Raw genomic sequence first — 17698 nt, 5'->3', positions numbered from 1 at the left:
TGGCAGAGAACTCACTCCTCAAGCCATCCTAACGCATTTCATACCCTGCAAGCTGCCTCTCCTGGCACAAAACCCATGCTGTTAGAAACGTCTATAACATGTGATTCCACTGACCTTCGGGAGACTAAGCCCAAATCAGCAGGAAATGGTTGCTGTTTGGAGGGGCGACAACATGAAATGCCAGCCCAAACAAAAAACTTCTCTACTTTCAAGGACGATTTGGACTTCAGTCCAGCAGACATTTATTGAGTACCTTCTACGACCAGAGCCTGTGCTATGTACTTTCACGTATCTCTTTTGTCACAACAAATGATTTTATTGGGATGCACTAAAGTAATAGAAGCTTCCTATATAAATAAATAAATAAATAAATAAGGACTTCCCTGGTGGTGCAGTGGTTAAGAATCCGCCTGCCAATGCAGGGGACACGAGTTCGAGCCCTGGTCCGGGAAGATCCCACGTGCCACGGAGCAACTAAGCCCTGGCACCACAACTACTGAAGCCCGTGTGCCTAGAGCCCGTGCTCTGCAACAAGAGAAGCCACCACAATGAGAAGCCCGCACACTGCAAGGAAGAGTAGCCCCCGTTCGCCACAACTAGAGAAAACCTGAGCACAGCAACAAAGACCCAACACAGCCAAAAATATAAACAAACAAATAAATAAATTTATATTTAAAAAAAATAGAGTGCACCCTGTGGTTAAAAAGGGCACATTTAGAATTTTCTCTGCATCTCTTATTTCTGGGAAGGGATGTGATTACTGTCTTAAAAGCAAGCTCATTTGAATGCCCAAACATCAGTTGTAGACACTTATTTCGTTTTCTTTAATCAAGCTCTGTGTTTTTCAGTCCTCATTGTGACTAAGAATTAGGGCTATATACCCACTAAATTAATTAATTGATTATTGATTGATTTTTTTAATCAACAATTTTACTCAAGCAATAAGCAATTTTACTCAACAATTTTACTCAACATACTTAAAAGACGAGACATAACAAAAGATTTCAGGAGATATAATATACCAACGTCGTACATATCACAGCGAGGCCATGTTGAAGCTCATTAAAATGTTTTCCTTCCCGGGTAAGAACACTTGCTCTTTCTCTCTCTTTCCCTGTCTCTGACTGTCCATCTCTCTTGATTTATATTTTTCCCCCCTGGGGCTTCTCTGGTTGAAATCAAAGCAAGATTTTGCAACAGCTCAGGAGACTGGACTCCATCCGCGCGTTCCCAGGAAAAGCATGAGTATGCCATTGATAAGCAGGACTACGATCACGGCAAAAACGACGACAGTTTGCACGTCCAGGGTCATGGTCCAATGCAGAGCACTGTAGTGTTCCGGATGGGGAGATGCCAGTCTCTGTTCTGTCAGACTGTCCATATAGCCACCATGCTAGAAAGGAGAAGGAAGTCGAGTGGTTAGGGAAGGGCTGGGTTTGGCGCCCAAGTATGGTACGGGAGAGAAGGAAGGGGGCATGGGGACAGGGGTGCTTGCTTCCTCCCTTCTCGGGACTGAGCTGATCTTCCTTCCCTATCTGAGAAATCTTAGCTTACGCTGAAGCCCCAGCATGCTCTCTCGGGCTCCACGGAAAAGGCAAAATCCTGGCTTTGAAAGTGAAAGGCGGGAGGAACCAGCACGACGTTCTCCGGCGCCTTCTCGGGCTGTCTGTCCGTGGGTGCGTCTGGTCTGCCTGCCTGGCTACCGGTCAGCCTCCGTCTCCCCTACTACAATTTGCTCGCTCTGTTCGCGGGGCTCCCGTCTGCCAGCCACTCTTTCGGTCCCTGACTCGCCAGCCCTCTCCCTCTTTTCTCCCCCTATGTACCCATTTTAGAAAAATTTCAAGGATAACTTTGAGTTATGCAATGTTCCACCTTCAGGCTGACTTTAGTGCTTAACACCTGCTTCAGATACGACCCTTTGATAGACTAGGACTGGAGAAGCTGCCAATAATTCTGATGTCCACGTTGGTGTCATCCCCTTCTTTGGGGGAACCTCCCCCTCTTTCCTGCACTCTAATCCTCTGGTCTGAATGGCTTTCTTCTTATATGATTTCATCCCTGGCCCCAGCGATTGGTTCAAGAGGTTAACACATGACCCAAGTTGAAACATCACAACTCTCTCCCAGGATTTTCGAAGTGGAGCTATAGAGATTCACACACTATCTCCCTTCTGGTTGCAGCCCTCTGAGAGTGTGAGCCTGAAGCCACCCTTGAAGAAATAGAGAGACAACTCTGATGGCGCTGGAGCCTTTGGAGCCAATCTTTCCTCAGGCCAGCTCTATCCTGCCCTTTTCACAATTTAGCTATGTGAGTCAATAGATTTTCTGTCTTCTTAGGCAAAAATTGGGGTTTTGTCTCCTGCAACCAAAAGACTTCTGACTAAATACATCAATGAAATATTTTTTTACACTTACCTGAGAGGGAGTATGCTATAATAGAAGGCATGCTGGACTTGAAATAATATTAGAAAGGACTTTGAAGTTTATGAGGTATCAAGGACCTATTATTGACATGTAGTGACATGTAGTGGGATAGAGTGTGAGAGAGATTTGGCTCGGAATCAAGTGGTTCATTCAGCCCAGCTCAGGGGCTGGTCAGCCTGCTGCTGGGACCCAGATGCATCAGAATTAACTTCACAACCTGGTTAAGATGATCTGCTTCACACTGCCCATTCGCCATCGAGCTGTGGCGACTCATCTTCTTTCAACCCTAGGCCCACAGACATGGCAGAGCCCTTGCTGTCCTTCCCAGCACTGCGTTAACCCTGAGCACAGCTGTGGTGAGTACCAGTCCTGAGCACTGGCTGCAGTACAGATATAATAGCTCACGGGAACCGCTAAGCCATTGAACTGCAGGGGCAAGGATAAAGAGTGGGGACGTTTAGAGGCCCACAGAAGTAGGTTTTAATTTAACTCTGTTGCTTCCTGACTCTGTGAATTCTCTGAGTGCCTGATTTTTGTATAAAGTGGGGATAATAATACTTTAAACTTTAGTGCATTTATGAGAATTAAATAACGGTGGAAAGTATATGGTATACTGCTGGCACACAGTTGGCACTTAGCATGTGGTGGTTGTGTTGATGACGATGATGGTAGGTGATGGTAAATGATGGTAACATTATGACTGTAAAGTATTCTCATTCTTTCCAGTAGAGAAATGCAGCATAGGAAAATGGTTCTCTTTCCTTAGGGCCATGTGAAGAGTTACTAACAAAGATAGGATTCAAATAACTGACTCATTTTAGGGATTTGCGTCTTCTTATGAGCCGAAGTGTTCAAATGATAAAAGTGCTTCGCTAGTTTCACGCAAGAAGTGTGAATCACTATTATCTTGCTTTTGATTTGTTTCTACATTTCAGTTTACAGAACTAAATTTAATGGAAGTATACTTTTAAAATGTCTTAGACCCTGATTTAGGGTGGTACTTTCTCTTAGATTATACTGGAAGCATACTTCTAAATTCTTCCTTTGTGGTTCTGATGCTTTTCAAAATTTTAAAATTTTCTTCACATTTTTCAAAGGTAAGGCATTTTTTTCTATCTTAACAAAAAGAAAATGAAACTATTGCATTTCCCCAAAGATACGTCTTGAGGAAAAGCAGATCCCTGAGAGGATATTATTAACTGTCTGCTTCTTATAATTGAGGCCTCTTCTCAGACAACTCTGCTGTTTAATCTCAGCTCTCACCAATAACCCTTTCTGCTTTTTGATCAAGTGTTTAATTTCCTTGAAAGATTTTCTCAGATTTCAACTGTAACTGAAAGGATTTTCATTTTACCCTAACCCTTTAATGGCTAAATCTTGCATATCCATTATTTCAAAAAAGGGTATTTCTGTTCATCTAAGTAAATAGTTCAAGGATTTAATCTTCTTTTCTTGCCTATTACTGCTGAAATGAGGAGTTATTTGGAAACTTCTTTTGCTAAATGACTATCTTGTAAAAAGCAGGTAAAATTAAGTGTCTCCAAAAACCAATCTTGGACAACTCTCAATTATCTACAGCAATATAGACTAAAGCATAGATTACTAAACACGAGACATTTCTGAACCTGATTTTGGTCATTCTTTTACTTTCTTCCAAGTAAAATGTATGTGTTTAACACTCAATTCAGGTTTTTCTTTCAATCCTTAAAAACCTTCTGATTTTGGAAAACATGAAATATTCATAAGGAGGTAACAGGAAAAAGAAGAAAGAGGTGGCCAGGATAACACAAAAGTCTAAAGGTAAAAATTATTGCCATTAATATTGAAATATGTAAGAATATGTTTTTAAAATATATATATATATACATAAATATATAACAAATCAATCCAGTGTGGATTTTGCCAGATTTTTCCATAGACTTCAATAAGACTTCAACTTATCTCAGTCCTAACCTTAAACCCTAGTTGACTCCCAAATCTCCATAGGGTTAGTTCATGTGTACTAAGGAATTTGGTTTTATACAAAGACGAAGTTTGGCCTTTGCCCTCAGCTTCTGGGAGGCACTCTGTCATAGGAGTGTATTTGTTTAGAGCAGGAGCTGGCCACACCAGGCTTTAGGGTAAGGCTGACCGTATCTAACAACCTTAGGGTAAGGTCTGGTCACAGGAGAAACATGTGACTTAGGAGTCACAACCATGTGACTTAGGGTCAGGGCTTTGGATCATGCAGTATCATTGAGACTGTGTTCACTCATCATGCCTATATAGTGAAGCTCCAGTGAAAACTCTGGACACTGAAGCTCAGGTGAGCTTCCCTGATTGCAATACTCCATGTGGGTTGTCATACATTGATGTTGGGTGACTACACATCCTGACCTCAAGTGGAGTAGGCAGTGGAAACTTCATATTTGAAACCCTCTCAGGCTCTGCCCTATGTGTCTCTTCATTTGGTCCATTTTATCTATATCCTTTCCCTGTAATTAAACTCTAACCATGAGAATAATAGCTTTCTGTGAGTTCTGAGTCATTCTAACGAATTATAGAAGCTGAAGGTGATTGGGGGAACTTGGAGTCGATGAGGCCAGTCTTGGGGGCTGTGCCCTAAACTTTGAAGTTTGTCTAACTGGGTGGTGCTCCTCTCCAATTCTCCCACTCTGTCACTACCTCTATAATAGCATCTAATACATTGTTCTTTTTAGTTTGTTTGTTTTCTAATATTTAATTATGTTATGGCAAAAAAATCCTCAGAGAGTAGAAAAGGCTTTGTAGTGTGTGGTGGTTTTATTAGCAGTAGTAGTATAGAAATAATGAGAAAACTAAGGTTCAGAAGGATTAAGAAACTTGCCCAAAGTCACATAGTTAATAAGTGTAGATCCAGGATTCACTGGAGCCTGGTCATTCTGGCTCCAGAGTCCAGGCTATTAACCACCACATTATTTTGTCTCTGCGTTCATTGCAAGTAACAGAAACACAACACAAAACTTAAATTCTATGCCCCACAGGAAACAATAACAAACAAGGAATTCATTGTTATAAGTTCTCCTCCTCCCCCTCCTCTTCCTCCTCTCTCTCCTCCTCACTCTGCCTCTGCTTTTGTCTGTGCAAGACAGATGAAAACAACAGATGTAGAGTACAGGGGAGAAGATAGTAATAAATGGGGAGATTTCCAAGGGAAAACCCACTGGACCTGTGGACAACTGGATCTGGAAGATAAGAAGGAGGGAAAAATCAACAAAACCTTTAAGGTCGGAGCACAGGCTCCGGGCGCACAGGCTCAGCGGCCATGGCTCAGCGGCCATGGCTCATGGGCCCAGCTGCTCCACGGCATGTGGGATCTTCCCGGACCCAGGCACGAACCTGTGACCCCTGCATCGGCAGGCGGACTCTAAACCACTGCGCCACCAGGGAAGCCCCCTTTAACCAGGTTTTTAACCTGGTTAGCTTGGAAGATATTATTGTTCATGATGGAGCAAGGCAATTTGGAAGGAAGGTAATAAGTTCATTTTTTAAAAACTCTACTTTATTAATGTATAATTTATATTCAATAAAATTCACATATGTTAAGCACACAGGTTGATGATTTTTGATAAATGTATATACTGTGTACCCAGCATCCTAAACAAGATGTAAAACATCTGCTGGTCCCCAGAAGGTTCCCATGTGGCCCTTCCTTCCCCCATTGTGCCCCACAACCATTAATCTCATTCCTATGACTGAAGGTTGATTTTACCTGTTCTACCACTTCATATGAACTATACTTCTTTGTATGTTCTTTGTAACTGTTTTCTTTCACTCGGTATAACAGCTGTGAGATTCGTCCATGTTGCTGCATATATCAGTATTTTGGTGGGGGAGGTGGTATAGTATTTCATTGTGTGAATATACCACTATTTGGTTATCCCTTTACCTGTTCATGAACATTTGGGTAGGTTTCCAATTTAGACTAATTATGAATGAAGTTGCCATAAACATTCAGGTACATATCTTTTATGGTCAGATATTTTCATTTCTTATGGGTAAATACCCAGGAAGCAGAATTACTGGCTCATAGGGTTGATGTATGTTAACTTTTCAAGAAACTGCCAAATGTCTTTTTGAAGTGGTTGCACCATTTTACACTCCTGCCAGCAAAGCATAAGTGTTCCCATTGCTTTACATTCTTGCCAGCCATACTGTTGCCAGTCTTTTAAATTTTAGCCATTCCAGTGAGGGTGAAGGTAGTATCTTACTGTATTTTTTAAACAGCTTTATTGAGGTATAATTTGCATACCATAAATATTCACCCATTGTAAGTGTACAGTTTAATGATGTTTAGTAAATGTAGAGACTTGTGTAACTTACACAAACCAGTTTTAGAATATTTCTATCATCCCCCAAACTTTCCTCATGTTCACTGTAATCAGTCTCTGCTCCCACTCTCAGCCCAAGGGAACCACTGATCCGCTTTGTCTCTATAAATTTACCTTTTCTGGCTATTTCATGTCATGGTATTATATAATAGGTAGTCTTTTGTGTCTAGTTTCTTTTGCTTATCATAATATTTTTGAGGTTCATCCATGTTGTAGTTTGTATGTCAAGAACTATGAAAATCTGAAATTTTACCCTGATGGCAAGCTAACAAGTTAGCCTGCTGCAGTTTCATGGCTGCTGACTGAAGACGTGAGGCTCCTGGGTCGGGGAGAAAGGACTTCATTACTCACGGCCTAGCAGGCAGCAGGAGCTTCATGTTTGTGCTGATTCCCTGTGCCTCTCAGTCCCACAGGGATGATGCAAGTGGTCCCAGATGGATGCTACACAGGCAGAGGGTTTATGTCAAAATTGAGGAATCCTAAGCTTAGGAAACCTAGTTTTTTGTAATGGGCTGCAAGCAAACCAGCTCAACTTTTGTCCTGGAGGCAAACATTGTCTTTATTAAACTGGACATCAAGCAAATCATTCCTCCGCTCCAGGGTGAGGCAGTATCTCAATCTTTCAGAGCTGTTTGCTAAACAATCATCCTTGAAGAGATGGTCTGAAACCAAGGCAATCAGTGCCTCAGCTCATGGAGAATTGTCTCCAAACAATATATCAGTAGTTTCTTCAGTAGTTTCTCTTTTCTTTCCCCCTCCTTTCCTTCCTTCCTCCCTCCTTCCCTCCCCCACTTCCTTCCTTCCTTCCTTCCTTTCCTAAATAATATTTCATATAAATAAAATATTGCTTACATAAAGAAAGAAAAAAATTTTGTGTAGTATATCACATTTCATTTATCCTTCATCAGTTGGTATTTGGATTATTTCCAGTTTTTTTTTTTTGGCTGTGCCACGCGGCATACAGGACCTTAATTCCCTGACGGAGCCTTAACCACCAGACCACCAGGGAAGTCCCTGTTTCCAGTTTTTGGCTCTGATAAAGCTGCTATGATTCACAGGCATGATTTTGTGTGAATATATGTTTCCATTTCTCTAGATTCTTAGGAGTGGAACTGTTGGACTGTATGATAACTTTATGTTAAACTTTTTAAGAAACTGTCAAACTGTTTCTAAATTGGCTGTACCATCTTACATTCCCATCAGGAAAGTTTGAGTGTTCCAATATCCTTGTGTTCTACATATCCTTCCCAACACTGAGTATAATCTGTCTTTTTGATAGTAGCCATCCTAGTAGATATGAAGTGGTATCTCATTGTACTTTTAATTTGCATTTCCCTAATGCCTAATGCTGTTAAGCATCTTTTCACGTGATTTTAGCAATTTGTATATTTGCCTTCAGGAAATGTCTTCTTAAATCTTTTTCCCATTTTATAATTGGACCATTTGTCTTTTTATTATTGAGGTATAAATGTTCTTCATATATTCTATGGAAGTTCTTCATCATATACGTGATTTGCAAATATTTTCTCCCAACTTGTCTTTTCATTTTCTTAACAGTGTGTACTGTTTTTCTTATTATTAGCTTTTCATAAAAAAATTTATTGAAACATAATTTACTTACCATAAAGTTCACTTGTCTAAAGTGTACACTTCAATGGCTTTTAGTATACTCACAGATGTGTGCAATATCACTGTACTCTTCTTTAGAACATTTTCATCATCCTCAAAAAAAGCATTGTACCCTATAGCAGTCATTCTTCATTCTGCCCTCAGCCTACCCCCTGGCAATTCGGAATCTACTTCCTGTCTCTAAAGACTTACTTATTCTGGACATTTCATATAAATTAGTCATATACTATGTGGTCTTTTGTGACTGACTTCTTTCACCTAGTATAATGTTTTAGAAGTTCATCCATGTTGTAACATGTATCAGTACTTCATTCTTTTTTTATTGTTGGTAATATTCTATTACATAGTTATGTCACATTTTGCTTATCCATTCATCAGTTGATGGACATTTGGGTTGTTTCTACTTTTTTGGCTATTATAAATAATGCTGCTATGAACATTCGTATAGAAGTTTTTGTGCGGACGTATATCCTCATTTATCTTGGGTAGATATCTAAGAGTGAAATTGCTGGGTCAATATGATAACTATATTTGACATTTTGAAGAACTGTCAAATCGTTTTCCAAAGTGTCCGTACCATTTTACATTCCCACTGGCGGTATAAGTGTGTTCCAATTGTTCTACTTTCTCACCGACACTTTCAATTATCTCTCTTTTCAATTTTAGTCATTCTAGCAGATGTAAATTTGGCATCTTATTGTGGTTTCAATTTGCATTTTCCCAATGACTAATGGTGCTGAGCAGCTCTTCATGTGTGTGTTCACCATTTGTATATCTTTGGGAAAACATCCATTGAAATTCCCTGCCCATTTTCTAATTTCATTATTTGTTTTTCAGTATGAGTTATAAGAGTTCTTTTATATTCTAGATACAAGTGCCTTAGCAGATTAATGGTGTTTTTTGAAGTGGCAAAGTTTTCCATTTTGGTGAAGTGCAATTTATCATTTTTGCAATTTATCAAAGCAAAAATGAGTTTGCTTTTGGCATTGTACCTAAGAAATCTTTGCCTCATCCAAAGTCACAAAGATTTTCTCCTATATTTTCTTCTGAAAGTTTTATAATTTTAGCTATTATATTTAGGTCTGTGATCCTATATTGAGGTATTTCAGACAATTTTTTCTTTTGTATTTTGTGAAGTAAGTTCATTTGTCTGCACATAGATATCCAATTCCAACACTTATTTGTTGAAAGGGCTACAGTTTGCTTTTGAATTGTTTTTGCACCTTTGCTAAAAATCAGTTCATCTTAAATGTGAGGTTTATTTCTGGACTCTCGACTCCGTTCCATTGATCTACATGCCAATCCCTGCACCAATACTACACTGTCTTGACTACTGTGGTTTTATAATACACTTTGACATTGAGTGGTATAAGTCCTCCACCTTTGTTCTCTTTTTAAAATTTGTTTTGGCTATTCTAGTTCCTTTGCATTTCCATATAAACTTTAGGATCAATTTGTCAATATATACAAAAAGGCTGTGGGGATTTTGATAGAGATGTTGGATTTACAGATCAATTTGTGGCAGAATTGTCACCTTAACAATATTGAGTCTTCCTATTCATGGACATGGAATGGCTTTCCATTTTAGATCTTCTTTAACGTGTCTCATTTATGTTTTGTTGTTTTTAGTGTTTGTCTTCCACTTCTTTTATTAAATTTATTGCTACATATATTTTTGGTGCTACTGTGAATGGAATTTTTTACTTTATTTTTGGATTGTTTGATGTTAACGTATAGAAATATAATTGGTTTTTGTGCATGGTTCTTATATCTTGTGACCTAACTCAAATTGTTTATTAGCTCTGATAGCTTGTTGTAGATTCTTTGAGATTTTCTACATACCATATTGTACCATCCGTGAATGAAGACAGTTTTACCTATTTCTTTCCAATATGAATGCATTTATTTATTTAAGCAGTAAAGGGAGAACTTACTTTGTTCCTAATCTAAGGAGGGAATTATTTCATCTTTCACCATTAAATGTAATTGTCCGTCTAATTGGCTCAAACAAACCCCAAGTACAATATTGGACCCAAATATTTTTTAAGTTGGGAAACATCAGAGACTGGAAGTAGAGATATAGAGAGAGGTAGAGGCAGAGAGAGAGAGAGAGAGAGAGAGAGAGAGGAAGAGAGGTAGAATGAAAGGCGTGAATGATTTTCCTGTGCCAATTCTGTCAATGGGTTATAACCAAGAGGGCCTGGAGGGCCTGGACAGGAAATGATAAAAATCAAGACAATGCCCAGTGGCATTTCATCAGCACAAAAGAACCTTATCTCAAGGTAAGAGTAAGCGCTATCTTAAACTGAGAGCTGGGAAAAAGAGGCTCCCTGAACTGGCATTATCTGTGTGGAAAATGCTGTTGGAAGGACTGGGACAGGATGTAGACATGCATTAAGGGAGGGCAAATCCCTTCAGTATGAAAGTAGAGCTTGAAATATTACATTAGCCAAGTATACCAGCTGCCCTGCCCATTAAATATTCATGCTCGAATCCCTGTCAATCAACAGGAGCAACCTTGTCCCTCTTGGACCTACTAAAGAGAAGCTGTGTAGGTTATTCAGCAAATTTTGAGGGAAAAGAGACTTGGCTTTTTTTGTCCACAATGATGCCAAAGACGCATTTGGAATTGAAAACTGAACTGCTCCCTTCCTTGCCTGTCTTTTGATAGAATGCATCTGAAAGCTTAGGGAGTGTGGCCTTGGTTCTCAAACTTGGACATCCGTGGGAATCAACTGTGGAACTAATTGAAATTCAGACTCCTGGGCTCCCACTGTTCCCACCCACCGCCATCTGATTCAGTAGGTTACTGTTGAGGGAGAAGGAGGGAGTGAACACATTTTGACATATGTAGTCTGTAGGCCATTCCGTGTGAAACACTGAGGTGATTAAGAGTGCTGGCTTCTCAGACAGCCTACATGGTTGTACGCCCTTTGAAGTGTTACCTAATCTGTAAGGGCCTAAGTTTTCTCAAACCTGAGGATGAGAATAATAATAGCATCCATCCTCAGAGGGCCATAGTGAGAACTGAATGAGATGATGTGGGGAAAATATCGATAAGAAACACTCAAAAAATGGTAGCTACTGTTATCTTGAATTCAAGCAGAAATGAATTCTCCAACTCATGACGGCTGCAAGTGCATCGGCAGGAACCTTAGGCTCCACTGCACCTCATAACCCCAGTATAAATTGGGGTGTAGCAAAGAGTTAAATATCGCCGAAGGGCTTTGGCTTGGCACCATGGCTGATACAGGAAGCCACGCTTCCCACAGAGGGGTGGTGGCCTGACCTGTGAGGCCAGGATGCAGTGATCTATTGGCTAAGTCTGCTTTACAAAGCCCTGACCGCAGGGGTCTGTGTGACCTGAATCTTTCCTTTCTTTTCCTCTGTGGTGAAGGGCCTGCAGGGAATGTTAGCAGTTCAGGAAGCTGTGCTGTGTAAAGGAAGGCACACTGACCCAATTTCCTGTGCTGCCTCTCCCACTTGAGGACTTGTGCACATGTTAGGTCATTTCTGTAGATGTTAGTTTCCTTATCTCCCAGAATAAGGGCAGATCAGATATTTGTATGTGGGCATTGTGGTTTAGCACTTTGACATACTGCCTCCCTTTTGATTCCCACAAGGCTGTGGATTCCACAAAGCAGGAATTCTCTCCTTATTCACTGGTGAGCAGACTGAGCCCAGAAAGGTTACAGGACTTGTTCGAAGTCACAGGGCAAGCACACAAGTAAGCATGGCGCCCCTAGCGCTCCACATTACATTGCTCCGCCCTTGCTGCCTACCGCCAAGGGCAGCAATGAGGAATAAAGAAAATTATGGATGTGAAAGTTTTGGGCACGCTTTGTGATTTGAAAGCGCTATGACTCGTCCTCATTGGCCTTATGGGGACACATGGGTGGGAGCCTATTTATAGAGAGCCACAGTTTGGCTTTGGACGGACATGCCAGTATATTTTAGAGGAAGGAATATCAATGTGGTAAGTGCCTAGTACACTGAGAGTTCTTCAATGTATTACATGGCAAATGTATGCTTTTATCGTCATTATCATCGTCATCTTCGTTATCATCAACAACATCATTTATAACATTGCATTGGCATACAGTGTACTGTGGCCTTTCTATAGTGCTTTACATGTAACATCACATTTATTCCCACCAATGTCAAGTGAGCATTAAAAAAATACCTATGAGAAAAGTGCTATTATTACATACCCATTGTATAGAGTGGAACAGAGTTTAAATATTTGGCTATAATTGATGTGCAACAAAATATAAGCTGAGTTATATTTGCGTAGTTGACAGAAAGTTAAATTTGGCAGGCATTTAAACATCTATTAATTTTAATTTTGCCAATTTTCTTTTCCTATTCTACAGCCAATTTTTTTTGAGAGCTAAAATATTTTTATAGGTCCTTAGGAATTGTGCCTATAATGCCTTCTTTTTTTTTTTTTTAAATAGATCTTTATTGGAGTCTAATTGCTTCACAATACTGTGTTAGTTTCTGTTGTACAACAAAGTGAATCAGCCATATGCATACATATATCCCGTATCCCCTCCCTCTTGAGCCTCCCTATTCCACCCTCCATATCTCACCCCTCTAGGTCATCGCAAAACACTGAGCTGATCTCCCTGTGCTATGCGGCTGCTTCCCACTAGCTAACTATGTTACATTTGGTAGTGTATATATGTCAATGCTACTCGCACTTCTTAATGTCCCTGCATAAGAAAAAGCCGTGAGCACGAACATGGGTTTTACATAACAATGAGAGAAGGCCTGGAGACCAGGCAGATGGTGCGCTGGCTCAGTTTCATGCAAAACAGGACGCCACTGATGGAGAAGCTCCCAAACTGAATCCGTGGGGAAGCTTTAAAAATTACAGCTTCTTAGGCCGAATTTCTCCCTGTGTTCTGGACCCCATCCCCTGCCTCACCTCTCTTCTACTGCACAGGCTCATTTTCCCAAGTCTCTGTCTTAGCAACTGCTGTGTTTTGCCCTCTTTTCAGGGAAGACTCAGGAGAGGAGGCTTCAGTCACTTTCTTCCCTTAAACTCCATCATTCTTTCTCTCATCATCTTTGTTGGGTCTCTTTGACATTTTTGCCCCATTTTTATACTGCCAAATGACAAAACAACTTACAAATTTGATGTCCTTTATTCAAGGGAAAACGATCCATGGATTGGGGGAGTACAGTGTCTTACAAGCAGTGGAACACTCTTCCCAAGGGATTTTGGGCAAGAGTGGGCAGAAGAAGCAGACAGGAAACAGAGCATGACTGGCTAGGAGGCCAGGGATTTCCTTATAAGGCTAAGAAGTCTATTTTCTAGGTCAACTATTTTCCAGCTAGCAAGTCTATTTTCTAAGTCAACTCTAGATAAGGCAGAATTGGAGGACTGCAATTGGTGTTTGTTACGTTTCCTTGACAGGTGTTTCCTGTAAATGCAGGCTGATTTAGGTTTAGATTTGTGACGTGGACTGGGCCACTGGGGCAGCCTCCATTTAGTGGGTCTCCATATATGAATTAACTTTTTTTTTTTTTTTTTTGCAGTACGCGGACCTCTCACTGTTGTGGCCTCTCCCGTTGCGGAGCACAGGCTCCGGACGCGCAGGCTCAGCGGCCATGGCTCATGGGCCCAGCCGCTCCGCGGCATGTGGGATCTTCCCGGACCGGGGCACGAACCCGTGTCCCCTGCATCGGCAGGCGGACTCTCAACCACTGCGCCACCAGGGAAGCCCTATATGAATTAACTTTATCAATACATACTGTTAATAAGATTGCTGCCTTCAAGTCCCTGCAACAGAATTCCTGGAGATGTCTTTAGAGTCTCCCCTCCCTTGACTTCACTCTTCCTCTAAAATCAACATATCCTTCCTGTCAGCTCACCTCCTGGCTTGGGTTTCTCCCTCTGGGGTCCACCCTCTCCCCATTGACTCATCTGCTGCTCTCTCTTGACTGACTCTCCACCCTCTGACTACAGATTCACTGGGGACCCACCTTCTCTTGTTTCCAGCTGGACCCGGACTGGGACTGTGAGGCAGTTTCTTTGGTGGTGAAATACTTTAGATCAGGTGCAAATTATGGTCACCACCTTGAACAGCTGCCCTCAGAGCTTGCAAGCCTTGCCAAGGTGTTTGGTAAGGAAATTCCTTGATGTTAGCCGATTTCTGCAAATTACCCCCCTGTGACATTCTGAAATAAATTCCTGAGGCAAGGAGGCACAGCAGTAGTGAGACGTTTCAGTTGGACCAAGGAGTTTGGTGGTAGGTGGGAGGCAGGCAGAGGGAGGAGGGAAAGGAAAATAACCCTTACTGAGCTGTTACATATGCAAGGATGGAGATTTCAGTGTAGTATAAGTACAACAAGCCTGCAAGAGACTTGTTGTTATTCCTGTTAAAATAAAAGAACTGAGATTTAAAGAACTTGAATACTTTGTCCCAGGTCAAACTATATACAAGTAACTGGACCAGAACTAAAATCCGCACTTTGGAATTGGCTCCAAAGCCCATCACTCTTTCCATGGGATCATAATTCCTGAGACTACTGTGTGTGATCTTTTCAGCCTTCTCAAGTTATCCCCTATGTCTGGAATCCCCAAGGTGAACTTTTAGGAGGCTAAACCTTCCCTATGCTGGGCTTCAGTTTAGAATTTCCTTTCCTTCTAGCTCCAGAAAGCCCAAGGAAAGATTTTTTTTCCTTTTGAAATACAGCTTCTCCCTCAGGTGATTTGTAATGTTTGCAGCGAAGCATAGCATTTGCTTGGTTCACAATTAGGAGTCACTGAAAGCCAGCAGAGATCACGTGGTGTGGTGTAGCTTGGCGTTTCCTGCAGAGGCCTGTGCTGGAGCCCACGCTGTTCTGCCACCAACTGGCTCTCCTGAGCCTCAGCAGCTCGGTTGGTTGGTTAGGCCACTGCAGTTGGTTGCAAAGTCTGTTATGGATCTACTTTTGAATGCTTCTAATTGGGCTTTTGGATTTTATAAAAGCTGAATTTGACAGTTCCTGTTGTTTAGAGGATGGTTGTGTAGAGCCTGCCATGTACCAGAAAACTTTTTCACACTCCAGATTTGTCCAACATTAACCAAATGAAAATCGTGGAAGAGACATGAGACTTTAAACGAGAGGAAAGGAATGGGGAGTCAAACAGTAACACTAGACTGGGTTCTTGCTTTTAGCAGATAATCCCCAATAACCACATAATGCAAGAATAAGATGCCGCAGTTATTAAGTGTCCCGAGGTTCTTGTTTTTAATTCTCTTTTCCTTAAAAAGTTATCTGTTCCATACGCACAAGCCACTTCCCACCACCCCCCCACTCCCTCCATCACCACCCCCTCCCCAGTGCTAGAGAGATTCGTTTTCTCAAGGATTTATTTAGTGTCAATCAACAGTCCATCTGCCCTGCACCAAAAAAAAAAAAAATTAAAAAGCAAAATATGGCCCCTCTCTGTTCTTTCAACACAGGAATGAACACTCCTCCACACTCTTCAATTAGTCTGTGTGTAAAGCAAAGAAATTCTTTGCTTCACCTACCCTTCCTAAGCTCACCAAATCTAGGCTTTATTCCTAGGCCCCGAAAATTCACCCCTCCAGAAACTCAAGTCTTTGACGAATGTGGTTGGGTCCTAGCTGGCACTTTGTAAATCAATCTCTTTTTTGCGAGCTTTTTCCACCTGTGAAGTCTTTTCAAAAGTCTTCTGGTTCTGATAAACAGAATGCAGGCTGCCAGAGGGGGCCCCCAGGAAAGGTTCTTTTCCCTTTCTTTGGGGCTATTTGCATGAATATTGGTCAGGAGTTTTGCAAATTAAAGTGACAGCCATACTAAGGGGTGATTAAAACAAGAAAATGGATACATGTCATGAGCACAGGCTAAAGGTGAAGTCAGGGAAATTAGTGATTTTGAATAAAACCAAAGAGCCAGTTTCCATATTAGTTTTCCCTCTGCTTTTTCCAAATTGACCAGAGTAGGTAGCTTCTCTTAGTCACGTTTTCTCTCCTGTGGCCTCTGGGGTACTGAATTCAGAAAGCTGATCACGAGCCAGCTGGTAAGTACCTGCTCTAAGAAACAATATACTATTGCTTCTCCGGCAGCATCAGTGGTGCAGAGGGGAAGGAAGCATTTGCCACTCATTAGAGGTGTGCTGGAAGCAGTGATGGGGAGGTAGCTGGTATGCTGCTCTCTCTCAGGACCTAGAGATACTCAGGATACTTGTGACTTTTAAATGGGTGGCCAAAAACTGAAGTAAGACCTCACTTTGGTTTAGAAGAACTTACCTGTCTTGAAACATCAGAGCCTTTTCATTACTAAGCCTCCAAGGAAAAAAAGTGTTAGGGACACCTGAGAGCTGCACAAATGTGAAAGCCGGTGCAGTGTCAGGACTGAGGCTGGGAAAGATGGAGGTTAGGGGCCAGGCCACCTGTGGATATACAGAAAAGAGCAGAATGGTCATTATTTGTATTTGCAGTGTCTGGCTGGCCTGATGACTACCTGCATCAGCAATTTCCAGGAGGCTTGTTTAAAATGCAGATGCCCCAAAAGGACTGACTCAGAGTTTCTGTGGGTGGGCCCTGGACTCCAGAGTTTAACTTTTCAGGCATTTGTGATGCACCTTGAAGTCTGAAAATCATTGCTTTAGAGCTGGCGGAGCCAGTCTCACCTGTTGTAACTTGGAGTTAGAAAGAGATGATCATTCATCGATTCTAGCAAAAGGACGTACAGTTGTCCCTCAGTATCTGCAGGGACTGATTCTAGGAACCCCCCCCTCAACAAATACCAAAATCTGTGTGCTCAAGCCCTTATATAAAATGATGTGATATTTGCATATAATCTACACACATCCTCCTGTATACTTTGTTATTTCTAGTTTACTTACATGCCTAATACAATGTAAATGCCATGTAAATAGTTGCCCATGCTGGGAAATTTAAGTTTTGCTTTTTAGAACTTTCTGGATTTTTTTCAAATGTTTTCAATCTGTGATTGATTGAATCCGTGATGCAATGCAGAGCCCATGGATACAGAGCGCCGACTGTACTCTTAACTGTAGACTGTTTTATGTGTGTGCCTAGTTAGCACCTAGACAGAATCATTGAGGCCCCCATTCAATCAGCAGAAGGTGGCCACATGGAGACTCCAAATTCCGACCAGCCCCTATTACATCTCTCTTTCTCCATCTCCTTTATCTCCTTTCTCTCTATTGTAAACTGTAAAGCAGTTCCTAGACTTTTTGTTTTTTGCCAATCAATAAAATAGGAAAAAAAATAGACAAAACCAAACACATTTTGTCAATCAACATAGGGCTGC

Source organism: Lagenorhynchus albirostris, chromosome 2 (genome assembly GCF_949774975.1).
Source record: "Lagenorhynchus albirostris chromosome 2, mLagAlb1.1, whole genome shotgun sequence".
Classification (NCBI taxonomy): Eukaryota; Metazoa; Chordata; class Mammalia; order Artiodactyla; family Delphinidae; genus Lagenorhynchus; species Lagenorhynchus albirostris.
The sequence above is the reverse complement of the archived record's forward strand: the minus strand, read 5'-3'. Positions refer to the sequence as shown.